The sequence below is a fragment of the Neofelis nebulosa genome, chromosome 3 (genome assembly GCF_028018385.1).
Source record: "Neofelis nebulosa isolate mNeoNeb1 chromosome 3, mNeoNeb1.pri, whole genome shotgun sequence".
Classification (NCBI taxonomy): Eukaryota; Metazoa; Chordata; class Mammalia; order Carnivora; family Felidae; genus Neofelis; species Neofelis nebulosa.
In genome coordinates, this window is record NC_080784.1 from 81,079,865 (window position 1) to 81,106,035 (window position 26,171).

The window sequence follows — 26,171 nt, forward strand, 5'->3', positions numbered from 1 at the left end:
AGTTTACTTTGCCACTTATTAAAGATATTTTTCCCCTTAAATGCATTTGAAACAGTGTTCAGAAAATTTGAAAAGTCATAAAAAGGGAGATTATTGTGAAAAAATATGAATGTTAAAAATTGTGTCGGGGCGCCTGGGTGGCTCAGTCGGTTGAGTGACCGACTTTGGCTCAGGTCATGATCTCACAGCTTGTGAGTTCGAGCCCCGCGTGGGGCTCTGTGCTGACAGCTCCGAGCCTGGAGCCTGCTTCCGATTCTGGGTCTCCCTCTCTCTCTGCCCCTCCCCCTCTCATGCTCTGTCTCTCTCTGTCTCAGAAATAAATAAACATAAAAAAAATTAAAACAAAATTGTGTCAATTTATGTCAGTGACTCATCAGTAACCATTATTACGGTATATTATTTTAGAAACTATAAGGACATCTGTCCACAATTATGATTTAAGAGAGCCATTCCACATTGTTTCCCCCAATACTTTATTTTCTAAAAGCTAAACACTAGACATTCTCTATTTTGGTTTGTAATTTTGGCCATTTACACACATACACCACCAGGTTGCGCTGTAGTTCCACAATGGAAACAAACAGGCCTAGGGTCTGTGAAGAATTCTCAGAGGTCTAACTATAGTATTTCTGTTTTTTGAAGCACAGAGAGGTGGAGACAAATATTTAAAAGGAAAAAAAAAAAGATCTTGCTGAAAATAAAGAGTTTTAAATTCACTATGATTTAAAATTTGGTATTCAGCAGAAAAGATGTTCTCTGAGAACGTTGTTATAGTTACTTTTAGAAAAATTGCATCGACCCAGTCCTGATAAACTATTTTCCTGATGGAAAAATAAATTTTAAAACGCTGTTAAAAATTTTGTTTCCTATGTTCTTTAGTTGTTGATGGATGAAACTATATTTTAAGATGTTAAGATGAGGTATTTTTAAAAATTATATCAGTATCTTTGATATTAATCAAGCTTTAGAAAATATATGAACATTTCAACTTGAAAACAACTTTTTTTGGGGGGGAGGTAGAGCTCTTTTTTCTTTTCTGCGCTTGTTTTTCCCAAACGTCAATATTTATGAGTCAGGGTTGTGGGAAATGTTACCTAGGGCTACTGGGGCCAGAGTTTGCCCTCTTCCATCCCGGGGGAGTTGAGTGTGAGTGCCAGAGGGCAATGTTTGGCTGGAAGGACCCAACCCTTCTTTCTCTGTACCCTGTGGTATGTCCTTTGAAGTGAAAGAAAATTCTGTACTCAGCTCAGCTTCATAAGATGTCAATTTAAGATGAGCAATGCACACAAGTTTCTGAATATCCTTTTAAGCATGAAGCCAGACAGGCTTATAGAAAACAAACCAAAAACACCAGCATTGGGCAAGTAATTTTGAGATTTTGAGAACTCCTCAGATAAAATATTCACCAGGCTAAATTTCCGAATAAGACAATTTCTTTCTTTCTTTCTTTCTTTCTTCCTTTCTTTCTTTTTCTTTCTTTCTTTCTTTCTTTCTTTCTTTCTTTCTTTCTTTCTTTCTTTCTTTCTTTCTTCTTTCTTTCTTTCTTTCTTCCTTCCTTCCTTCCTTCCTTCCTTCCTTCCTTCCTTCCTTCCTTCCTTCCTTTAGCATATCACTGTCAAAACATCAGCCACTTCAGGTTTAACCCCTTCTAGGAGCTTGGTAGTTAGTGTTAGTTTGGGTGATGAATGGTAAAGACAGATGACAATGAGCATGAAACCCTACAGAAATAAGGTAAGACCCTCACAAAATATTAGTAAATTAGGGAGCTTACATTTATTTTGGAAATGGATTATTATCCATCAGGGTAATTACAAAAATTTATTACTCAAACCAGGTGCTTTATTTTAGTTTCTTTCCTTTCAAATTGTCAGTCAATAGGGGTTGAACAAGAAAATAAAAGGCAAAAATGAACAAACTATATGAGGCAAAATAAACTGGAAGATAAGCTAGAAAATCGAGGCCATTGACAATAACAACAACAAATCAGAAACACTCTTAAAAAAGTCACCAGTAAAATATGTCTCTAAGGTCAAATGAAACATCCTGATGTTGATTCTCAATTTCCTTTTACATTTTATTTGAAGGATCTGCTCTTTATCCTTTTCATAAGTTAAATGTTTAACCTATTACCCCTATAGATGATTAAGGCTGCTAGTGTTTTTGAACTAAGGATCATGATTTTTTTTCCCTTTGCTTTATTTGCTTCATTTGCTTCAACAATTCTTTATTTAGCTTGCTTTGTTTTTATATGTCCCACCCAAACACTTAACTGGTTCAAGCACTTAACTGGTTTCCAAAGGCTCCTTGTATAAATAACATGATAAAAATTCATAGAACATTTTATTTTCCCAGATTAGGAGGTAATTGCGCTATTTCAGTTTGCAGAAAAGTATGACAAAAGAATTATTGAGATTAGTGAAAAAAAGATGATGGGGAATGATAACATCAGTTTTTTGGGGGTGGGGGGAAATGGCTGTGACCTTTGACTTCTTTCTCTGACCATGGTCAGCTAATTCTGAGTGTGTTTTTCCCACTTGCCAGTGATGTGCCAGTGTTCTGCTGTTTAAATTCCCTAAGACTTGGTTTCTTTATCTATAAATCTGGATAAAAGTATTTAGCTCAGAGATGTGGAGAGGATTAAATTCGTAACATGTTCAATTCTTGTGTATAATAGGTGCCCAGCGTGCAATAATTTCCCTTTTCCTTTCATCATCAATAAGAATACAAAAATAGGGGTGCCTGGGTGGCTCAGTCGTTAAGCGGCCGACTTCGGCTCAGGTCATGATCTCGCGGTCCATGAGTTCGAGCCCCGCGTCGGGCACTGTGCTGACAGCTCAGAGCCTGGAGCCTGTTTCAGATTCTGTGTCTCCCTCTCTCTCTGACCCTCCCCCGTTCATGCTCTGTCTCTCTCTGTCTCAAAAATAAATAAACGTTAAAAAAAATAAAAAAAAAAAGAATACAAAAATAAAACACAGGTTTATTTATATTAAATATCTCTATGTGGGTGAAATACAAAACTTGTTTAAATCGATTTGTACAGTGCCTGACATTCTGATATATGCTGTTCTTGCAACCCAGTCACAAACAAACATGCTTAATGAAATTAGCTTTGGAAACAAGGCTTTGAAACTAAAAGTATAAATTCTAGAGGGTAGAACTAACTTTTAATATTTTGTTAATATTCATATGTACATTCAATATGTTTATTGGTTGCACAGAGTGTATCTATTGACTTCCAGATTGTATATCCATATGAAAGTTTTGGTTTGGAAGATATCTAAAGCATGGTTCAATGAAGGTATTTCAGGTTTTGTACTTTGTTCACTGCAAAGATTGAATTGTTAAATTATATCCTGTAGTAAGCTGAAAAACAGCCAACTCTCTTATCCAGTCACCAATAATATGGTGTTTCTGTGAAAATGAAACAAGGCTAGCCTATTTTTCTTAAAAATAAAACCCTCCAGGGCGCCTGGGTGGCTCAGTCAGCTAAGCATCCAGCTTTGGCTTATGATCGTGATCTTGCTGTTTATGAGTTCGAACCCCTCATTGGGCTGTCTGCTGTCAGTGCAGAGCCTGGTTCAGATCTTCTGTCTCTCTCTCTGTCTGCCCCTCCCGGTTTGCAATCTCTCTCTCTTAAAATAAATAAACATTAAAAGAATAATAATAAAACCCTCCATATATTCAATTGAAAGTCCTCCTTTTCAGTGGAGTTGCTTTGGAGGTCTAGACACTTCTTTCACCATACTGCTATCATTCTATTGTTTGATGAACCCTTTTTCAAATTACTGTTGAAAATAATGTAAGGAATCATTAAAGAAAAAGCTAGTCTTCTATTTTAGTCACTTTTTATTTAGGCTAAAGCAGTTTATTCAGTCAATTGCCATCTGCCTTATTGAGTGACTTGGTTTTTTCTGGAAATGAAACTTATACTGATGAGAAAAAGATTTTTTTTTTTTTTTAACCATTGGGGACATTCAAAGTAATCCCCTCAGTGAGTGAAGGAAAGCAGTTCCTAACTGGAGTTCTAAAATCATTTTAAACAATAACAATATCCTTGGAATGTTGCTACCTATTTGAAGGGCACATATTTATTTTTGTGGATAAATTCAGGTATATTTGTGAAAATCCAGTGACCTGGCCTTGTCGTCATGTCTTTTGAATTAAAAAAAATTTTTAAGTATATTTATTTATTTTAAGGGGGGGGGTGAAGGGCAGAGAGAGAGAGAGAGAGAGAGGAGAGAGAGAGACGGAGAGAGAGAATCCCAAGTAGGCTCCACACTATCAGCTCAGAGCCTGATACAGGACTCAAACTCACAACATCATGACCTGAACTGAAATCAAGAGTCAGATACTTAAGCAATTGAGCCACCCAGGTGCCCAGGTAGTCATATCTTTTTATTTATTTTTTTTAACTTTTTAAAAAATGTTTATTCATTTTTGAGAGGAAGAGAGAAAGACAGAGAGACAGATCATGATTGGAGGAGGGACAGAGAGAGGGAGACACTGAACTCTAACCAGGCTCTAGCTCCATGCTATCAGCACAAAACCTGACACAGGGCTTGAACCCATGAACCGCGAGATCACGACTTTAGCCGAAGTCAGATGCTTAACCGACTAAATATCTATGTTGTAACACAGGGATCATTTTAGGCGGACGGACCCCATAAAAAAAGAAATGATGTTATTTAAAAAGGAATTGTGAACTTTTAATCAGGGTTCAATCTGTTCAGTTACAAACCTCAGAAACTACTGAAAAGAAGGAGAAAAATATAAAAGCTTTCATGCTCAGACTAGGCCTACATCTTCCTTTATCCTCACATGGTTTAGTGAGCTACTGAAGCTTGTGTATATGATTAAATCTAAGCTAGACATCATGAAATAAGATTATAAAGACTATGTGGTCCATGTTTTGAAATAGAAGCAGGAAAACAACATGAACTGATTTGAAGATGAATCTAGACTTTGATCTTGGCAAAAATATAAGTAGTAACAGGGTAGAAATCAGGACTAAAAATATTGGTAGCCTCTTTGTGTCTGGTTATTAATAAAAATAGGAGATGAGTAAAAAGGAAGAGCTGAGAAAGTAAAGATGCTGCTTAGGTACGTTGGTTAGGCCAAATAAAGCTGTGAAAGCTCGCAGCACATAAAATCTGTGACACAGGCTGAAACCCGCAAGTGGGGCCTCCAGGGCTTAGGGTTTTAGAACAACTCCTGCGGCCCAGGCCCTTCTGGCATGTCATTCTCAGACCCTTTAGACTGGGGGGTTGCCAAACGGCTCGTTTCCCATCAAACTTAGCAGACTCGTAGTCTGGGCTGGCCATCTGCACAGCACATTCCCAGTAAAGCTGTGTATCCTTTCAAATCACCCACATTGTAGAAATCAGTATCTCAGCAAACCTGGGATCCTTTGATAGTTCAGTAGCTGTGCTGTGTGAACTGTGAATGCAGTCTCTTTCACTCACATTTGATTTAAAATGTTCTTTTTTTTGGAAATGATTTTTGGAATTCAAGTGATGTCCATTTTTTTATATAAATGCTTTCTTTGTAAATAAAGCCCGTGAATAATTTACTTTGTAGCCAGAGATGTGCTTGCTTTTATTTTCATCAAGACCTCAAGTGTCAGTGGGCAAACATCCTTTTATCCCCCAGGGCTGTATGACCTTCTGACTCCCATGGTTTTGCCAGGTCACTGGCAGAGAAGGAAGGCCTCTCTGATGGGGGTGAAATGAGCCCTCTGAGGTGTCCTCACATTCTGCACACTGGCCTGATGCTAGCTTGTGTTTGGCTGCTTCAAACCTCCATGGAAAGAAAGAATAACATAATGTCTGGGGCAATGTCTGGGGGAGATGGGTCACAGATGAGTTCCCTAAACCTTGGTAAAATAATTAAATAGAAAGTTGATGTGTTTTTTTTTTTTTTTATTTTTTTTTTTTTCAACGTTTTTTTATTTATTTTTGGGACAGAGAGAGACAGAGCATGAACGGGGGAGGGGCAGAGAGAGAGGGAGACACAGAATCGGAAACAGGCTCCAGGCTCTGAGCCATCAGCCCAGAGCCTGACGCGGGGCTCGAACTCACGGACCGCGAGATCGTGACCTGGCTGAAGTCGGACGCTTAACCGACTGCGCCACCCAGGCGCCCCAAAAGTTGATGTGTTTTTAAAGATACCTCAAAATGTTTATATCACAAAATATATTCTATTTTCCAATTTCACCTTCTAACATTCTTCCTTAGCTAAGTGAAGGAAAGCCCGCAGAAAGCCACATGGTGTATAATTCCATGTATATGAAATACCCAAGAATAGGCAAGTGCGTAGAGACAGAGAGCAGATTAGTGGTTGCCTGGGGCTGGGGGCTGGGGAGTAGGGAGTGACTATTTACTTATTGGGTATGGGGTTTACTTTTGGGGTGTTGCAAAAGTTCTGGAAATAGTGGTGATGGCTGTGCAACATTGGGAAGGTACTTAATCTCACTAAATTGTACATTTTAAGATGGTTAAAATGGTGGGGTGCCTGGGTGACTCAGTTAAGCATCTGACTTAGACTCAGGTCATGATCTCACGGTTTGTCAATTAGAGCCCGTGTCAGGCTCTGTACTGACAGCTTAGAGCCTGGAGCCTGCTTCAGATTCTGTGTCTCCCTCTCTCTCTGCCCCTCCTCGGCCCATGCTGTTTTTCTTTCTCTCAAAAATAAATAAACATAAAAAAAATATTAAGATGGTTAAAATGGTAAATTTTATGCTATATGCATTTTACCACAATACAATAGGAATTTTTTTCTTCCTTAAGGAGAAGTTAAATGCAATAGACAGTATAATTGTTAAATCATTTGCACTCATCAATAGCTTAGTAGTAATTTTTAGGGCAATCAAGCAGTATCTTAGGAAGAATCTGATTATTGGACAAAACCAGAAAATTGTGATAAACAGGTAAAGCTAGAGTTAAACGTGTGAAGAAAAGACGAGAAAGCAGGTCAAGGTGGATTGACTTGGTGTGATGCTTAACTTTATGTGTCCACTTGACTGGGCCCCAAGATGCCCAGATATTTGGTTTAACATTATACCCAGGCATGTCTGTGTGGATGTTTATGAATGAGGTTAACATTTGAATCAGTAGACTGAGTAAACAGATTGTCCTCCATTTTTTGAGTGAGCCTCATCCAATCTGTCAAAGGCCAGAATAGCATAAAAAGGCTGAGTAAGAAAGAATTCTCTTTCTCTGCTTCTCTTTTAGGTGGGACATCAGTCTTCTCTAGCCTTTGGACTTGGACTCAGAATGGAACTTACACGTTTGGTTCTCTTGGGTCTCCAACTTGCCAACAGTAGATCTTGGAACTTCTCAGCCTCCAAATAGCTAAAAACTTGGAAGATACTTTGACACTGGGTAATGGGAAGAGGCTGGAAGAGTTTTGAGGTGCATGCTAGAAATATGGACATTAGGGGCGATTCTGGGAAGTCTCAGACTAAAATGAGGAACATGTTATTAGAATATAGAGGGAAGGTGATCTTTGTCATCAAGTGGCAAAGGATTTGGCTGAACTGTGTTCTAGTGTTTGTGGAAGGTAGAACTTGTTGAGGGATGAAATTAGATATTTAACTGAGGAGATTTCTAAGTGAAGTGTTGAAGGAGTGGCTTGATTTCCACGACTGAAGAATGAGAGAACAGAGAGAGGAAAGAAGAGTAAAATGAGAGAAGAGATGGATGAATTGCAGAAGGAATTGTTACATAGAAAGGAACCAGACTCAGGAATTTGGATAATTCTCACTTGTCCATATTGCAAAAAATGATAAAGCATGTTCTAAAGAGAACACCAAGCTCATAAATGCACTATCACTCAATAAAGTTATGGGATTGTAGAAGAAACACTGCCAGTTTGAACTGAAGGGTCAGAGCTGGGACAAAATGAAGAAAGTCAGCCAGACTTCTTGGATTCTAGAAGACAAGACCATAGGCCTGTTTGGCTGTGAATGTGTGTTTTTGTTCAAAGAAAGAAAGGAATGACCCAGAAGGAGATCAAGAGATTGTGAGGACGGCCATGTTCACCAGTGGTCCTGAGACAGGCTGTCTCTTCCTCAGTTTCAAAGGGTAAGGCTGCCTGTCTTGTGGACCAGGAAGATCCCACCCACGTCTCAGGAGTACAGCTGCCCTGTGGAACCTTAGGAGCCCCACCAAACCCCAAACACTGGGGGTACATTAGGGGTGCAACTCCTATCTAGTAAAGCCTTGCAAGTGCGGCTGCTGCCCCAGTTCTGAAGGCAGAGCATCAAAACAAAGAGGATTTCTCAAGTCTTAAGATCTGATGGAATTTGCCTTGCTAGGCTTTGGAGTTGCTTAGGACCCACCACCCTTTCCTTCTTTCTTCTTTCTTCTTCTTGGAATAGGAGTGTCTATTTTATGCCTGTCCCACCATTGTACTTAGGAAGCATATCACTTGTCTGGTTTCACAGGTTCACAGCTAGAAAGAAATTTTGTCTCAAGATGAATCATCTCTCAAGTTTTACCCATATCTGATTGAGATGATTTTTTTTTTGAGAGAGAGAGAGAGTACAAGTGAGGGAAGGGCAGAGGGAGAGGAAGGGACAGAATCCCAAGCAGGCTCCATTCTCAGCACGGAGCCCATTGCAGGGCTTGATCTCAACCCTCAACCCACAACCATGAGATTATGACCTGAGCTGAAATCAAGAGTTAGACGCTTAACTGATTGAGCCACCTAGGAGCCCCCAACTGAGATGATATTTATTTATGTATGTATGTGTGTATGTATGTATGTATGTATGTTTATTTATTTTAGAGAGACAGAGTGCAAGCAGGGGAGGGACAGAGAGAGAGGAAGACAGAGAATCTGAAGCTGGCTCCAGGCTCTGAGCTGTCAGCATAGAGCCTGATGCCGGGCTCAAACTCACGAACCATGATATCATGATCTGAGCTGAAGTCAGATGCTCACCTGACTGAGCCACGTAGGTGCCCTGATATAATATTTAAATGAGACTTTGGACCTTAGACTTTGGAGCTGATGCTAGAATGAGTTAAGACTTATGGGGCCATTGAGATGGAATGAATGTGTTTTGCATGCGAAAAGGACATGACTTTTGAGGGACTAGGGGTGGAATGTAATGCACTATATATTTGTGTGTCCCCTGATTCATATGTTGAAGCCTTAACCTCCAGTGTGATGGTATTTGGAGTTGTGGCCATTGAGAGGCATGTAGGTTAGATGAAGTCATAAGGGTGGGGAATTTATGATACGATTAGTGCCTTTATAAAAAGGAGAAGGAGATCTCCTCTTTCTCTCTCTGATGAGCACAGTGGAAAGGCCATGTGAAGATGTAGCTCATGGCAGCTGTCTGAAACTCAAGGAGAGAGGGCTCTCACCATGCATTTACCCCGCTGGCACCTTGATTGTGGTTGCCAGCCTCCAGACTGTGACATTAAGTTCCTGTTAAGCCATCCAGTCTATGTATTTTGTTATGGCAGCTTGAGCTGACTGAGATACCTGGTTGCCTCAGTGGGGAAGGAACAGAATGAGAACGAAGGTAGGTATGAGATGGGAGAATGTTGAAGGCAAAACTACTATCTTGAGTCTCTTCAGAGCTAGTTGTGCCTTGGAGCATGGAGATTTTAGATTCAGGCAACCGTGTGAGTTTATCAAGATGGCAGTCCCTCTTTCCAGTTCTCCTCATCATAAGTTGACCAGGCATGGGAGGGATGCCCTTGCAGAGAGTCTGGTGCTAGTCATTAAACATGGCAACTGAAGGATTACCTGTTCATATTATCTCCCAGGAGACCAAAAATCAATCAAGTGCATATGTATTTGAAATTCCTTGACAGAAAACAATCATGTTCTTAGATCCAAATTCTTGGGTTGTTAGTGTACCATAAAGTATTTGGAGTTACTGCAACTATGCATGTTTACTTCTACTGATGATTGCTCCATTTGTTCTTGATGCTGGAGGGTGAGGTGCGGGGAGAGAAAGATGATCACACGTTTGCATAGAGAAAAAAAATTCCAACTACACATCTATTTTCCATAGACATACTTTCCAGCAAATGTTTAGGGTCGAAAGTTGTATTTGTCTCTGGGAAATGCTATTGATTTGAACGAGTACCTCAAAGGGGAAGTTTCAGACATCACGTCACCATGTTTTGTTGAATTATAAACTAACAAGGTAGCAGATCTGACAGAGATTTCCTTTTGTGAGCTCCCTGACAGTACAGGTGGCAGTTTGGCCCTTGTATTCTAGCTCTCCCTTATCTTTGCAGGCTTGCCCTCTCCTAATGCTCTCTGCCTCCCCCTCCTGACCCTCCACAGCCCCCTTACTGCAGCCATATCGAACGACTTACTCCCCATGCTCAGAACACTGGGGTCCTTTGAAGGGCCCATGCTTTGCACATGGATTTCCTTGGCCTAGAAGTTCTTCCTGCCTTTTTGTTTGGCACAATTCCTTCAACCTGCAAATACCCCATGACATTTTATGAGCCATAAGAAAGCTTAGAAATAACATCACACTGGCCAGAAGTTGCTGTTAGAAACAAATCTTTGGAGAATCTAATTTGGCTTTCTTCCTGGATCTTTTCTTTAGATAGATAAGATACCATTTCAGTTTTTAAGTGAACTTGGCAGAAAAACACACATGAAAGCATTTTGTAACAGCAGATTCCCTGAGGATGACTGACCTCAAGGACTCTTGGTCTATTGTGTGAAGCACAGGCAAAGAGTCAGGAACTTCTGAGTTCTGCTGCGCAGACCTGAGCAGTTGTCTATGTAAGCTACAGTGTGATCCTCAGGATGTGCATTTCCTGCCCCAGCTGGGGAAGCCTGAGTGTGATGCTGGCAAGGGAAACAGAGAAGAGAAAAGAACGCCCATCACTTGTGCTATTATTATCTACCCCTGGGTGAAACTGAGTAGTGAGATCAAAGTGCTTTGTTTGTTCAACTAGTTTATTTTTTAGTGAAGTGCTTGTTTGTTTTGTTTTGAGGTAGTTCTTTTGGAGGGATTAATGGCAAAGCAGAGTGGAAATTCCTTGTTTCTTCCATGTAATCCTATAATAACTACAAGTTTGTTATTGTCTTTTGGTTCCCATAAAGAGGTTTGTATTTGTGTGTGTGTGTGTGTGTGTGTGTGTGTGTGTGTGTGTGTGTGTGTTTATCGGGATGTGGGAAGACAGGAAGCTGAATATCGAGGAATCGAACCTTGGGAAATTAAGAGAAGGAAAATAGGCCCTGCTGTGGCAGAGAGGAAATAAAGGGAACCAAATACAGCAGGTCCTGGGGAAAAGGACAAAAAACTCACAAAACATAGTGGGGAGAACACCTAAGGGCATGTAACATAGTCAATCATAAGAAGTCAGAGCTGAGTTGGATCTTGAAGAATATTGAATTCATCCTCTTTATCTCAAAGATGAAGGACCTGAAGTCCAGGGAAGCTGTGTGAATTAACTCACTGGTTAAGGTGAGAGCTAAGACCAGCATCTGGGTCTCCAGTCTCATGAAGTGCATGCCTGTGTGTGGTTGGTGAAGGTCAGAGAGAGAGAGTGCTCCAAGCCAAAGACAGGACAGTGATGTGATTTTCCTATTCATTATTGTTAAAGAATATTTCCAAGTGGCAAAATCCTGCCTCTGATACAAATATAAAATGAACATGCATCATGGATTTTATTTAACTTATTGGTTTATTTTTTTATTTTTAAAATGTTTATTTATTTTTGAGAGAGAGATAGAGACAGAGTGCCTAGAGGGGGAGGGGCAGAGAGAGAGAAGGAGAAACAGAATCCTAAGCAGGCTCCAGGCTCTGGGCTGTCAGCACAGAGCCCGACGTGGGGCTCGAACTCACCAACAGCTAGATCATGACCTGAGCTGAAGCTGGATGCTTAACTGACTGAACCACTCAGGCCCCCATAACTTAATAATTGTTAAGGGCACCAGTAAGATGTTACTGGTTGAAAAACTCTAAGGTACCATACACATATCGGCAGATAAAAAATAATGAAATGAATTGACAAATAAATATGATATGGCATAGATTTTCACTCATTAAGTACTGGGGGAACTTGATGAGAAGTTATAACTGGTTGAAAGGTGAATTCAAAGTACCACACAATTATATAAGAAAGTGGGAATGCATTCTTTCTGACTTGTATTTGTATGGAGAAGAATCTTTGGTATGTATGGAGAAGAACTGATTTGTATTTGTATGGAGAAGAATCTTTGGTATTATTTCCAGCTTTCTACAAATTACTGAGTTGTAAAATAGCTCAAAAATGATAAAAGGCAGAGATAGCTGGGAAGAGTACATTAAAGAGGACACTCAAGGGGCACCTGGGTGGTTCAGTCAATTAAGTGTCAGACCCTTGATTTTGGCTCAGGTCATGATCTCACAATTCGTGAGCTCTGTGGTGATGGTGCAGAACCTGCTTGGGATTCTCTTCTCCCTCTCTCTTTTTGCCCCTCCCTGCTCATGCTCGCTCTCTCTCTCTCTCTCTCTCTCTCTCTCGATAAACAAAGAAACAAACATTTTAAAGAGTACACTCAATAATCTTTTTTTTTTCCATTCCAAAGTCTTGCAACAGTTATTCCCAACAAGAATACATCATTGGAACTAAGGGAGATGTTCCCTCACCTCTTTTGTCTTGCAACATCATTAGCAGCGATAAAACCAGGCTGAGAAAAGGGGAGGAATCAAGCAATACAACCAAGGTCCTGCTGTAGGCACCTCTGGTCAGAGTGCTACTCCTGCCACTGCCTCTGCTGGACACTGCTGCTTGTCTAGATTTGCTAGACACCCCATCTGGCTGTGTAACCCTGCCTTTTTGGACTACACCCTCAAGGTTCAAAGTCTGGGTGTAGGCATCAAGTTGACCCAGGCCCCATGCTCTTCCTCCAACTGCTGTGGGCTAGGGAGAAGGAACTGTCTGGACATTTGGTTTCATTATGGCAAGCCAAGATTCACACATTGGGGATTTCCCTCCAAGTAGGAAGGATATGTGATATGTTGGGTAGTAAAAAAAAAGGCAAATATTTACCGAAAATACTATGCTAGGGATACACAAAACAATTGGAGAATATTGAAGATTTTTCTGGAGAAACAATGTAATAAAGTGGAAAGAGTCAAAGCTTTTCACCCAGGTGGATATACCTAGGTCTATGCCAGCCTCCATCATCTACTAGCTAAGTTGTGGGAAAGTTACAAACCACTCTGAGCCCCAGTTATCTCACTTAGACACTATTACTATCATGTCACTATTACTATCATTATTTTTACGACCTTCTCTTCTGCGTTTGCCTTGCTAAAAACTGAGCCCCAGCCCCACTGATTTTCTTGCTGTTCTTTGAACATGCAAACATCCATCTGCTTTAGGCCATTTGCACTTACTGATTCCAATGCCTGAAAAATGTCCCCCATATGTCTTGTTCCCTCACTTCCTTCATTCAGCTCTATTATCAAATGTTACCTTGGTTTTGGTAATGTCTTCTCTGACAACCCTACCAAAAATTATGATCCCTTCCAGTTGTACTGCCTCTGTCTCCTCCCTGCTTTATTTTTCTCCATAACATTTGTTACTTGTCTATCTTCCTTCTCTAAACTGTAAGATCCATAAGAGCAGGAAATCAGGTCTATTTTTACAAAGCTGTATCCCTAGCACCCTGAATAATATCTGGCACATAAAAAGTTCTCGATAATATCTGTTGGATGAATAATTGATTACCAAGTGTCTGGAGTACAGTAGGCACCAAATAAATGCTAGTTATTGCTATTTTTTTTTTATCAGACTCTTCTTTCTCTTCCCATTTTCTGGCCAATCACTTCTAGCCTAACTTATTTTCCCAGAGAACTTCTGATCTAGTAATAAAATTTTACCAGTCCAGGCACTTAATCTCCATATTTCTCAGACGATCAACATAAGACAACTGGAATAGTACAATATTCATTTTAGCAATGACTTTTGGGAGTTCATGTTTATTCTACTCCTTTGTTCTTTAATGTATATGAACTATGGTGATGGCACCAAATGATTTATGTTGACATCTGGGCAAAAGCTCATAAAATTTCCTTGAATGTGCATTTTGAGATACCTGAGAAACACAACATCTGAACATTAGGAAAGGTACTGTATTAGGATTCTTCAGGGGATTAGAACCAATAAGGTATTCATTTATTCATTGATTAGTTTATTTATTATTGGAAATTGACTCACATGATCATAAAGACTGGAAAGTCCTAAGATTTGCAGGATAAACTGACAAGCTAGAGACTCAGGAAAGCCAATAGTTTAGTTCTAGTGTGAGTCTATATGCCAGAGAACCAGCAGATTCATTGGTATGGTTCTAATCTGAAGGCTAGCATATTGGAGACACAGGAAAGCTGATATTTCAGTTTGAGTTCAAAGGCAGGGAAAAAAAATTGATATCTCAGTTTGAACTGTCAGGAAGGAATTCTTCTCTTACTTGGGTGAAGGTTAGTATTTCGTTTTATTGAGATCTTCAACTAATTAGATGGGGCCCACCCACACTAGGGAGGATAATCTGCTTCTTTCAAGTATGTCAATTTAAATGTTAATCTCACCTAAAACTCTCTCACTGAAATACCCAGAATAATGTTTAACCAAATAGCTGGGCACCCTGTGGCCCAGTCAAGCTGACATATAAAATTAACCATAGTTACTCTATCTTTTGTATATGTCATTAATTCTTTAATGTCATTGTATAGTGTTATAAAGAAACAGTGGGCAACAACAATATCTTGAGTAAAAACAGGTGTAGGTCAGCAACCTTGTATAGGTCAATCCCATTTAGTGTTTGTGTGAGCCTCTTAGTGTTGAACTTGGCATAGAGAGACCATGAGCAAAATACAAGTAAGATTGCAGTAAGTTCCATGGGGGCCTGCATTCTAATCATTAACTAGGGAACCGATCTTTAGCAATTTATTTAACTTTTTGGAATTTGCTTTCCTCTTCTGAAAATGAGGGGGTTGGACTAGATGATTTTTAAAAAATCATGTTCAGCTCCAGGATCTTGGGTTTTAATGAAAGAATGTAAGGGAGGCCCTGTGTGTTAGCTACCAGCATTGTGCATACGGGCACATCTTTGGAGTTATGTACACAGTGTCATCTATGTTTGCAATTGAACGACAAAAATAATTTGGCTTGGCTTTTATTTGTTCTCTGTTGGCTAAAAATAAACAAAGTTTATTCTGGGAAACATCGTATCTTCATGAATTTCCTCATTTCAAGTCTCTTCTTGCCCAGGGTACCCTGCCCTCATACATATTCGAAAATGGCTTCCCATCTTACCTGATTACACTTTTATTAAAACATATTTATGCTGCAATATTACCTCAGCCACACTTTCGGAAATGAACCTCGTTATTTCTATTTCCGAAGTGAAAGGCAGCCCTGGTTAAAAGAATTGGCAAACTGGTGAGAAAATGAGGCTCTGCAGGCCCCAGAAATTACATTTTATTTAACTCACTGGATCATGAAGACTTGAATACCAATTTTGCTTTGCAGAGTGAGAAGAAGGAAGGTCAGAAGGACTGGGGCATAGCTTTGCCTCTTCTTATCCCTACCCCACAGTGAGGATGGGGGTGAGGAGCTCCCTCACACGATTACAAGTGGGACAGCCATCTGGAGGGCAGGAAATAGGACATGTGTCTGGGGCATGTGACCCTCTCCCTTCCTCTCTTACCCAACTCTGTCCTCTGCTGCCTCTCCCCAAGGTCCTCACATATGTTTTGACACAATTGTACTCCTTTTGAGTTTCAGATGGTAACTTTTCTAAGTGTCTTTTTTTAAAAGAGTGTCTTTTTAGAGATCCATGGTTCTATATATACATTTTAAAAGTTTATTTATTTATTCATTCTGAGAGAGAGAGAGAAGGGCAGAGAGAGAGAGGAGAGAGAGAATCCCACGCAGGCTCCGCACTGTGCTGTTTGTGCAGAGCCCAGTGCAGGGCCCTAACCCATGAGTAGTGAGATCATGACCTGAGCCAAAATCAAGAGTTGGACCTTAACTGACTGAACCACCCAGGTGCCCCAGATCTTCTATATTTTTTGAACTGTTGCTGTATGGTTGGATCGTTGGAACATATTCCTTTTATCAGGGAAGTTAATTTTGTCCCTTATATAGAAAGTCACTATTGCTAAATCCCCTAAAAGGGAGTCTGCTTGCTAAAAGGAGTCAGAGTTCAAAAGAAAAGTATTGAATTTATTGGAATGTTTAAAAATCAGCTGAAAAGTTTACACAGCAAGTTGACATTGCTTATCTCTGGTATTTTAATTTTCATCTGCACTTCTCTTTATCCCCTCTATAATAAGCAGAGGTTATTTTTGTAAACAGGAGAAAAAAATATTAAAAACTTCTAAAACAAGCCATTTTATTTTAAGGGAATACACATCACGATGAAAACTTTGTGGAAAAAAATCAAGAACGAGTTTGCACTTGAGAAGATATTGCACATCCATTTTCACAGAGCTGCTGCCCCAGAATTGAGAAATTTTGACCCCTTGAATAAAGCTTATCTTACCTCAGCGTTGAATAAGAGATTTTCTTATCATAGATTATGAACTTTATTACTTTTTTCTTGCTTTACATAGTTCTTAGAAATTGAATATTTTATTAAGTAAGTGGGATGTAGTTTGCAAATTATTTTCCTTACTAGGAAAGACCCAATTTACTTAAATAATAAAGTAATTACCAGGAAAAATCAGAATAGCTCTGTGACAGAATATACTGTGACATAATTTTCCTTACTTTGGCTCATTTTTAAGGGAATTGTCTAGGTGCCCAGGATTTTCAGTGATTTCAGAAGTTATTGTATACCAAATTTCTGATGATAGTAAGAACAACAGTGACATATGATTACAACAGCAGTAACATGTGCTAAGTGTTTTATAGTTTACAGGACACTTGTATGCATATTCTCAAATGATCCACAATATCATTATATCCAGATAAGGAATCTGATTTTGAATGGTCAAGAGGTCAACCCAGTGTCAGCAATCCATGACGTACTAAAAAAAGATTGTGCACTTTAGAATTAGACAGACTTGGATTCAAAACCAAGGACAGTCATTTGCTAACTGGCAACAGCCCGTTTATCCACTCCAACCCATTTTCTTTCTGTTTCCTAAGGGCATCTTAAGATAATGAATATAAAGTGCCTACGAGAGTACCAGGCACATAGTAGGTTCTCGGTAAATGTTCATTCTCTTCTCTCCCTCTTTTTATTGCATCCTGGGTTCAGGGCATCGTCTGGGAAATGGTAACTACAACCTTCCTCCCCATACGCCAGGAATGGTAGCCTCTGATGCGCAGCGCCCTAGCCAAAGTGGTGGAGGTGAGATAACGAATAATCCTCATTCAGAGAGCTGCCAGCGGGAACTGTAAAAGGAGGGGTTTCTGAAGGTGTGTTTCTTCATCCAGGCCCTGTGAGGACTGAGGAAAGGAGAACTTTTGAAATCAAAGAGAGGAGTTTTCAATCTGGGGGCTGAGTATGCAGATGGGAAAAAAAATTGCATTTTTATTTTGCACTTCCAACTGATAATTAGCATTTCCTTCAATTATGAATAAAGGCAACACCTCATAGTAGTGTTAGCTGTACCTATGGCCTTATCACCAATAGAAATCCCAGATATTTTCACATCATATTACAGTTATTGAAAGATCTCCCAAGATTTCATCTATACTTATCACCCCTTTGACATTATGACAGTTGTTTGACCTGCCACTAGATTTTATTATTTAATGTGTTAGTACAAAAGACATATATTGCCCTATCACAAAATAAAAAAAAAATACTCTGATAACTGTGTTTTTTTTTGGGGGGGGGGAATGGAGTGACAACTGTATTTTAATGTAATGGGTATTCTTATAATTCTATGTATTTTATTTTATTATTTATTTTTTGTTTTTTGGTGTTTTTTGAATGCAGAGTTGATACCTAAACTGTAATTCTATCTCCAGTACTGTTTACTGTCATATGTACAATGGGTATATGTGGGTGCATACATACACACAGGCATGTGTATTGTAGCTTTTCTATTTTTCCCAGGAATATATATATAATTTATATATATATATATATATATATATATATATATATATATATATATAATTTTTTTTCTTTAGAGAGAGAGAGAGAGGGAGAGAGAGATGGGGGGAGGGGCAGAGAGAGAGGGAGAGAGAGAATCCTAAGCAGGCTCCACACGGAGCCTGACGGGGCCTCAATCGGGGCTCCATCTCTGAGATCATGACCTAAGCCAAGACCAAGAGTCAGATGCTTACCCAACTGAGCCACCCATACACCTCATTTCCGGGGAACATATTCTATGCATTTGAAAGAATTCATTAAGAGTATTATTCACTAGACTTCCAGAGAGGTCCATGACTCAAAAAGATGAAAAGCCCCTGCTATGGTTTGAATGTTTGTGTGACCCCAAATTTATATGTTGAAGCCCTAACCCCCATATGATGGTATTTGGAGGTGAAGCCTGTGGGAGGTATTTAGGTTTAGATGAGGCCTTGAGGGTGGAGCCACTATGATGAAATGAGTGTCTTTATAAGAAGAGCAAAACAGCCTCCTCTCTCTCTTTCTTCCAGGTGAGGATACAGCAAAAGGTGACCATGTGCAAGCTGGGAAGCAACTCTCACCCAAACACTGAGTCTGTGAGCACCTTGATCTCAGACCTCCCAGCCTCTAGAGCTGTGAGAAATAGCTGTCTGTTGTTTTAGTCACCCAGCCTGTGGTATTTTGTCGTAGTAGTAGCCCAAGCTGATCAAGCCCCTCTACAAGAAGAGTGTTGCACTGAGAAGTATTCAAAGAGGTGGGATTGGTGGCACAGTGCTCATTGAACAAAATATCATTTATTCAGGTCTCTGCAAAATTGTAATACTGCTTAGCAACGTTTTGATATCAGAATTGTCCCCAACTACCACTTTCCCCTATATCAGAGTCAGTTAGTTTTAAGACATGAGAATTAATAGGTTAAACCACTACACTATTTAAGAAGACACAATAAAGTGCTTTCTTGGGAGCATGACTTTAGCAAAAGCTAACTGATCCATTGACTCACATGCCTTGGCTTATTGACAGATAATTCCCCGCTTTGGTGAAGACTCTAAAGACACATAAAATGGCTTAGTGTCTCACTTCAAAAAAAAAAAAAAAAAACAAACGTTCCATGTGTTTGTGAGGAAGGACGGCTCTTTCTTTAAATGTCAATTTATTTATTTTTTCTCCACATATAAACAGTTCTCTTTGGAGAGATCAAAAGATATAAATTATTATTGATTTATTTATATTGAATGCTTTTATTTGGCCTTGTATGTATGCTCAGTGCTCACAGAAGGTATTAGATTAATGAGTCTGGAGACTAAAGTCTTCTGTTTATCCACTTATTTGGGAAACAGAAGATCTCAAAGTCATTCAGTATAAACTTGCCTGCACTTTGTAGCTCATTGCCTCAAACTTGACCCAGGAAACTCTAGAGCTTTATCCATTAGTCCATCATAGGGCCATAAAATACTACCTACCACTCTAAATCATTATAGAAGGACGTCCTTTCTTCTTCTTCTCTTTACCCTTTCCCCCTCTCCTCTGGTATTACCAAGAGGCCATAGATTGTTATTTTTGTGTTTTTCCTCTCCTTTTTGCAACCAAATACATCAGGTGGCCATAACTATCTCTCCTCCAGCCCTTTTTAAATTTACCTTGTTCTTCTCCCTCTCTATCTCTTTTTAAATGTTTATTTATTTTTGAGGGAGAGAGACAGAGAGAGAGAGAGCAGGGGACGGGCAGAGAGAGGGGGAGACACAGAATCTGAAGCAGGCTCCAGGCTCTGAGCTGTCAGCACCAGAGCTCAATGTGGGGGTCAAACCCACGAACCAAGAGATCGTGACCTGAACCAAAGTCAGACGCTTAACCAACAGAGTCAGCCATGTGCCCCTACCTTGTTCTTCTCTTTACCTCTTCTCTTAGCCCCTATGTACTTATTTTACTGTTAGCAGTACTTATCACTTGCTTCCTGAACTAAACAGAGAAATGTAAAAGTGGACTTCCAATAGTATTCTGTGAAGCTCCTTTCCTCATGATCTGATCCAGGAGCAGGAGACCCTGGTCCTGTAAGCTCCACTTCTTTCAGAACAGCTTTAATCCGTTATATTTATCTGAACACACTTAGTTAACACCTATTTCATTTGAACAAAGGGTTATTTGGATAAAGGAGTTTAGAAGCCATTGAACTAGAGAATGTTCTTGGCATGGTTACCACTGTACTTTAGCTCTGGCACATGCAAGGAGAAGACTTTGATGGTCCAGTTTTCCAATGATGCAAAACATGATAAATGTGTAATAATTTCTACTCTCTTGGCCCCTGAAGCCACATATCCATGTGGCCACAAGAACAGAGCTATTTGGTAAGTTATTTGTCTTTGGAGACTGCCCTGTCTTGAAGAGTGTTCCTCCCTGCTCCCCGCCCCCCCCCCCAAATCCATGTCCACCAGGAACCTCAGAGTATTACCTTATTTGGAAATAATGTTTTTGCAGTTGTAATCAAGTAAAAATGAAACCATGCTGGATTAGATTGGGCCTTAATCCAATAGCTGTTGTTCTTATAAGCAGAGGGAAATTTGGACTCAGATACATAGACACACAAAGGGAAGACAACATATGAAGACAGAGGCAGAGAATGAAGTGATATATCTACAAACCAATGAATGCCAGGTATTGTCGGCAACCACCAGAAGCTAGGAGAAAGGCATGGGATGATTTTTCCTTTAGAGACTTCAGAAGGAAACAACCTTACCAACATCTTGATTTTGGACTTGTGGAATCTAGATAAATGTTTGCAGTTTTAAGCCACCCAGTTTGTGGTGTTTTGTTACAGCAGCCATAGGAAAGAAATACAGAGCCTTTAACAATTTCTTCTTAGTTCCTTGTTCCTCTCCATGATACCCCACCATTCCTTCCATGCAGTCCCTCCCCAGCCCTCTATTATGATCTCTTCTAGGTTGTTCAAGCTTTGGATGGGCTCTGTCAGTTTCCTCCCCAAGGGATCTTGCATATGAGGTCTCATTTCTATCGAGTGAAGGTCATTTCCAGCATCCCCAAGCTGTTGGAGGTCCATTGTTTAGTCACAAAGGCCTTTTCTGGTATCTTTCTGGAAGTGCCTGCTAGAAGTGAACACTTACCTCTACCCCTTTATTAGACTTGTTCTGGTAGTGAAAAGCCCTGAATAAGAGGCCAGGGGATTGAGTATGAAGAAATGTGTGCTTTTAAGACATTTCTTAGGTTCTATAGAAGTATTAAGAGCAAGAAGAATTAACATCCTTGGGAACAACCCTCAACTAATAAAGGAGTGGGAGCTGGCATATAAATATGCCAGTTTCCTGTTCTTTGGGAGAATAATCCTGAAGTGATTCCTGCAATCAATCATGCAATTGCATGATTCCTGCAAGAATCCACAAAGGGATTGAACCCTAATTGCCCACCACTTAAAAATTTACCCTTAATTAACTTTCCCTCCTTTGCTTTCTCTCTCCTATTCCTTTACTCTGCTTCCTGAGACCATTTCCGAAGTAGACTTGCACTCAAGTCTGTATCTAAGACAGGGAGTACAAAGGTGGTTCTAGAAAATAGACATTCAGGCTGGAATTGTTTATTAGGAACCAATCACTTAACAACCAGATGACAACAAAGCCTTATTGTTGGTGATAGAAACATTGCAATAATTAAGAGTCTCTGAGAAAGTCTTTGCTAGGCCAATGAGGAACCCAGGGCAAAGATTACCCATCAGAGGAGTCCCATAATGGACAGGAAAGGATAAGCTTCTAGAATGCTACTATAGTAGGCGTGCCTGGGTGGCTCAGTCAGTTAAGTGTCCGACTTCGGCTGAGGTCATGATCTCATGGTTTGTAGTTGGACCCCCACATCGGTCTCTGTGCTGACAGCTCAGAGCCTGGAGCCTGCCTCAGATTCTGTCTCCCTCTCTCTATGCCCCTCCCCTGCTCATGCTCTGTCTCTCTTCCTCTCACTCTCTCCTTCAGAAATAAACGTTAAAAAAAATTTTTTTTAGAATGGTACTATAGCAGAAATTGAATGCCTGACAATGGAGGTATCAAATAACTATGTGATTGAAACTGCCTATCAGGAACTTTGTCATGAGTTGGAGCCCCCAAATCATAAGTTGGAAAGAAAGCTGCAGTATTATATGATAATATAGTACATCTGGGAACTAATCAGAGGGCATAAAGTTACAATGTTAACTAGCCCTGCCTTCCATGTTACCTACTTCTCTTGCACCCATACCTTTCCCTCAGCTCACCCCATAGCTTCTTGAGGAATTCTCTATGACCAACCAAAAACAGGAGAAAACCATTCAGCCTGGTTCATGGATGGGTTGGCTCAATATGTTGGTGATATCTGAAAATGGGCTTCTGGGACTATTGTTCCTCCTTGGAGTATACCCTATAGGGCAGTAATGAGATGAAATCCTCCCAGATCTCCCAGATCTTTCAGCAGTACACTTCTGTTATTTTTGTATGACAGAAATGGTCTGAGTATTGGCAAATGTCTTGGCTTGTTGGTCAGGGGCCTGAACAGAACAAGATTGGAAGACTGAAGTAAAAGATCTGAGAAAAGAGTGAGGCAGATAGAACTATGAGTGTGGGCACAAAAAATCTTTGTGCTCTCCAGTATCTGCTAGGAAGCATCCATGGCAGAGGAATCACTTGACACTAGAATGGACAAATGCATCTGGGGGATGTTAGCCAACCTCTGTCAATGCTTGTGCAATAGGCCCAAGAACGGAGTAGCCATATGTTTCAATGATCTACTGCAATGTAACAGACCATAACAAAAATTTAAGGGTTTAAAACAACAATGCTTCTTTTGTGTTGTTTTGTTTTAAAATTTTTCATGATTCTGTGGATTGCATAGGTAGTTCTTCTGCATTACTTGATTCTTTTTATTCTCTTGCTTGCTTGCCTGCTTGCTTTTTTGCATTACTTGATTCTAACTGAGCTAGGACTATTGGCTAGGGAGTTTGGAGCTCCTCCATAATGCCCCTCTACTTATTAGCTTGGGCTTCTTCATAGCATAATGGTCTCAGAGTAGTCAGACTGTTTACATGGTAGCTGGGTTCTAAGAGGTAGCATTCCAAGAGCACGAAAACAGAAGCTAATGGCTTCTTGCAACTGGTAAGTCATCCCAAAACTTAGTGGCTCAAAACAAAAATGGTTTATTATTTCTTACCATCCTCTGGGTCAGGAATTTGGGCCAGGCTGGAATTAGATGTTTTGCTCCACATGGGGTTAGTCACTCATTTAGCTGTGCTCAGCAATGGGCTGGTCTGGTTTTGTAGGTCCAAGAAGCCTTTCTTTACTCATATGCTTGGCACCTCAGTGCTTCAGTGCTTCTCTATGTGGCCTTTATTTTAGTTCAGACTCAGGCTCATCATTCATTTTGTTTAGCCCACGCTTTTTTGTTTTCTTTTGTTTTACAGCAGAATATAGGTTTATTTTCCCTTCCCACAGTGCTTCTGCCCTTATGAGTGTCTCATGACCTACTATACTTGACTTACTGACATAGATCCTCTGTAACCTTACCTTGGACCAAGTGACCTGTTTTGGGGGCAAAGGATGTATGACCATGGATGGGCTCATGACCACAAGATCCATGAATATTACAATATACCATATCACTTGGAAAGTGATATAGTATAGAAAGTGATACAGTATAGAAAGTGAATAGCTTGATAAAATGTTGGAATGTCCTATTAAAGGCTCAGATACAATTCGAGCAAGAGACAACACCCTGTGGGCTTAGGGCTGTGTCCTCCAACTTTGAGATGCACAAAATCAGGTTCTTCAGAGGGTCCCCAGCAGTACCACACCCCAGTTACCTATAGCTCAAAATAGACCATCTGTTGCTTTTTTTCCCTTCTCTCTCTTAATCTTCCATCTCCTTTGCTGTTTCCTAGAGTCACCTTTCAAATAAGCTACCTGCCTGAATCTGTGTCCCAGGCTCTGTTTTAGACGGATGCCATACTCAGACATTTCTTAGGATATACTACTTTTTCCTATTATTGAAAAAAAAAACCCTGGAAATTCACATCTTTAGCATATAACTTGCTTCTCAGATTATTTTTGGGGTAGATTTCCGGAATTGGATTTGTTGGATCAAAATGTGTGGGTTGCCTTTAAGGCTCTTGTTCTGTCCATTGAAAATAGTGTATTGACTTGTATTATTTCTAGAAAAAATATGATATTATTATGTCTCACTTTCCTGGTCAATTTTCATTTCTGTAAGTTGCAAGAAAACAAGCAAATTTGTTTCACAAGTCATGAACTGGTGGACATGAGTGACTTTTAGTAAAGTGCACTTCTCCTTAACTGATGGAGTATATAGCAGAAATATTTAGACACACAAAAGAAAATACGCAGGAAAAACTATGTTCATGTAAAAGGAGGTCTTAGGATGCTGAACACTTTCTGATAAGTCATTTCAATAAAATTGCAGTAGGTTTTAGAGGCAAGTGAAAATCTCTTCTTACTCAAGGGCTTTACCAGGTAATGAAGTATCAGTTAAACCTTCTGTCTTTTGATGGGGGTGGAGTTTGTAAAGATGGGCATATAGTAAGTAAAAAATAATAAGCTAAAATCAGAAAATTCCTCTCCACCCATCAGATTTATAGCATCATTCATCTCTCTGTATATAAACCATATCTTTTGGCTGAAAAAAACTGGACTTTAAATAGTTGACTTTTTTGGTAAAGTGACGTTCCTTTGTATAATGGGAAACTCCCACCAACTTTGAAAACTGACAACTAAATTGATATCAAAGGTTATTTTTTAAATGAATTCATATAGGAAATAATGTGAATTTTTTTATTTTTTAAGCTTTTTAAAAAAATATTTATTTGAGAGAGAGAGAGAGAGAGAGACAGAGTGCAGGCAGGGGAGGGGCAGAGAGAGAGGGAGACACAGAATCTGAAGCAGGTTCCAGGCTCTGAGCTATTAGCACAGAGCCCGCGGGGCTCGAACCCCCAAATCATGAGATCATGACTTGAGCCAAAGTATGACTTGAGCCGAAGATCATGACTTGAGCCAAGCTTAACTGACTGAGGCACCCAGGTGCCCCAATAATGTGAAATTTTTAAAGGATAAGTACAAAAGTGCCCCCATAAATGTATTATTTTAGTATTTCTAAACTTGAGCTCTGGGTCTACTGGTTAATACTTAAGCTCTGGCACTATTAAAGTTAATAAATTATAGAGAACTGGATGGTTTTAAAATCAGTTTACCACCCGTATATTTGTGGTTATTTGTCACTAAAAGAAACCAGGTTTTGGTTTTTGTATTTATGTATTTATTTTCTAAATTAATTAATTAATTATTTTTAATTTACATCCATTATTTTAACATATAATGCAATAATGTTTTCAGGAGTAGACTTCAGTGATTCATCCCCTATGTATAACACCCAGTGCTCATCCCAACAAGTGTCTTGTAGTTATTTTTTGTAATGTTTATTTATTTTTAAGGGAGAGGGTGCAATCAGGGGAGGGATGGAGAGAGAGGGGGACAGAGGATCTGGACTCTGCACTGAGAACAGAAAGCCCGATGTGAGGCCTGGACTCATGAACTGTAAGATCATGATCTGAGCTGAAGTTGGACGCTCAACTGACTGAGCTACCCAGGCGCTTTAACCAGGTTTTGTTTTAAATGGACATCTACTTCCTCTTCTTCTCAAAGTTCCAAAAAAAAATAAAAAATCTGCTTTATAAGAGAATAAAACTAAAAAATCACTGGAAAGAAAGGAAAAGTATCATCAGCAAACCAGAAGATTTGGGGAATTCCTGACCATAGAAAGCAAAAGGTGTTGAATTGATGGAAAAAGCTGAACAGTAGAAAAACAAAACAATGGTAATGGCAAGGAGTTTAAGGGTATTTATTGGTAGAACTTAGAGAAATGCCCAATGGCAAGTCAGAGCCATCTTCATAGGCATGTAACCTGTATAGTGGCATAATTCCCCCATGCTTAGAAGTGACCTCCACTTGGTTTAATGGTCTGTCATTGTCGGGAAATTCTTAGTAATTTTTAAACAAGGGACCCTGCATTTTCATTTTGCACCAAGGCCTACAAATCATATACTGGGTCCTACTTGCTAGTACTATTTTTCC

At 39.7% G+C, this 26,171-nt stretch overlaps 2 long non-coding RNA genes across 4 annotated transcripts in view; both read left to right on the forward strand.

Annotated features, from left to right (window-relative positions):
- Nucleotides 1–26,171, forward strand: part of LOC131507007 (uncharacterized) — a 96,383-nt gene that overhangs the window by 30,511 nt on the left and 39,701 nt on the right. Inside the window, exons 3-4 of one of the 3 annotated variants that reach the window (XR_009259265.1) lie at nucleotides 7,230–7,409; nucleotides 16,376–16,505. The exons of 1 other annotated variant lie outside the window; for it this stretch is intronic. This is a non-coding gene — a long non-coding RNA (uncharacterized LOC131507007). Of the gene's footprint in view, nucleotides 1–7,229; nucleotides 7,953–16,375; nucleotides 16,506–26,171 lie in introns of those variants that run through there. One more of the 3 variants, XR_009259263.1, reaches the window with a different exon arrangement.
- On the forward strand, nucleotides 8,675–15,192 carry LOC131507009 (uncharacterized). Its single transcript, XR_009259268.1, has 2 exons — nucleotides 8,675–12,130; nucleotides 12,171–15,192. It is a non-coding gene; the product is annotated as an uncharacterized LOC131507009 (long non-coding RNA).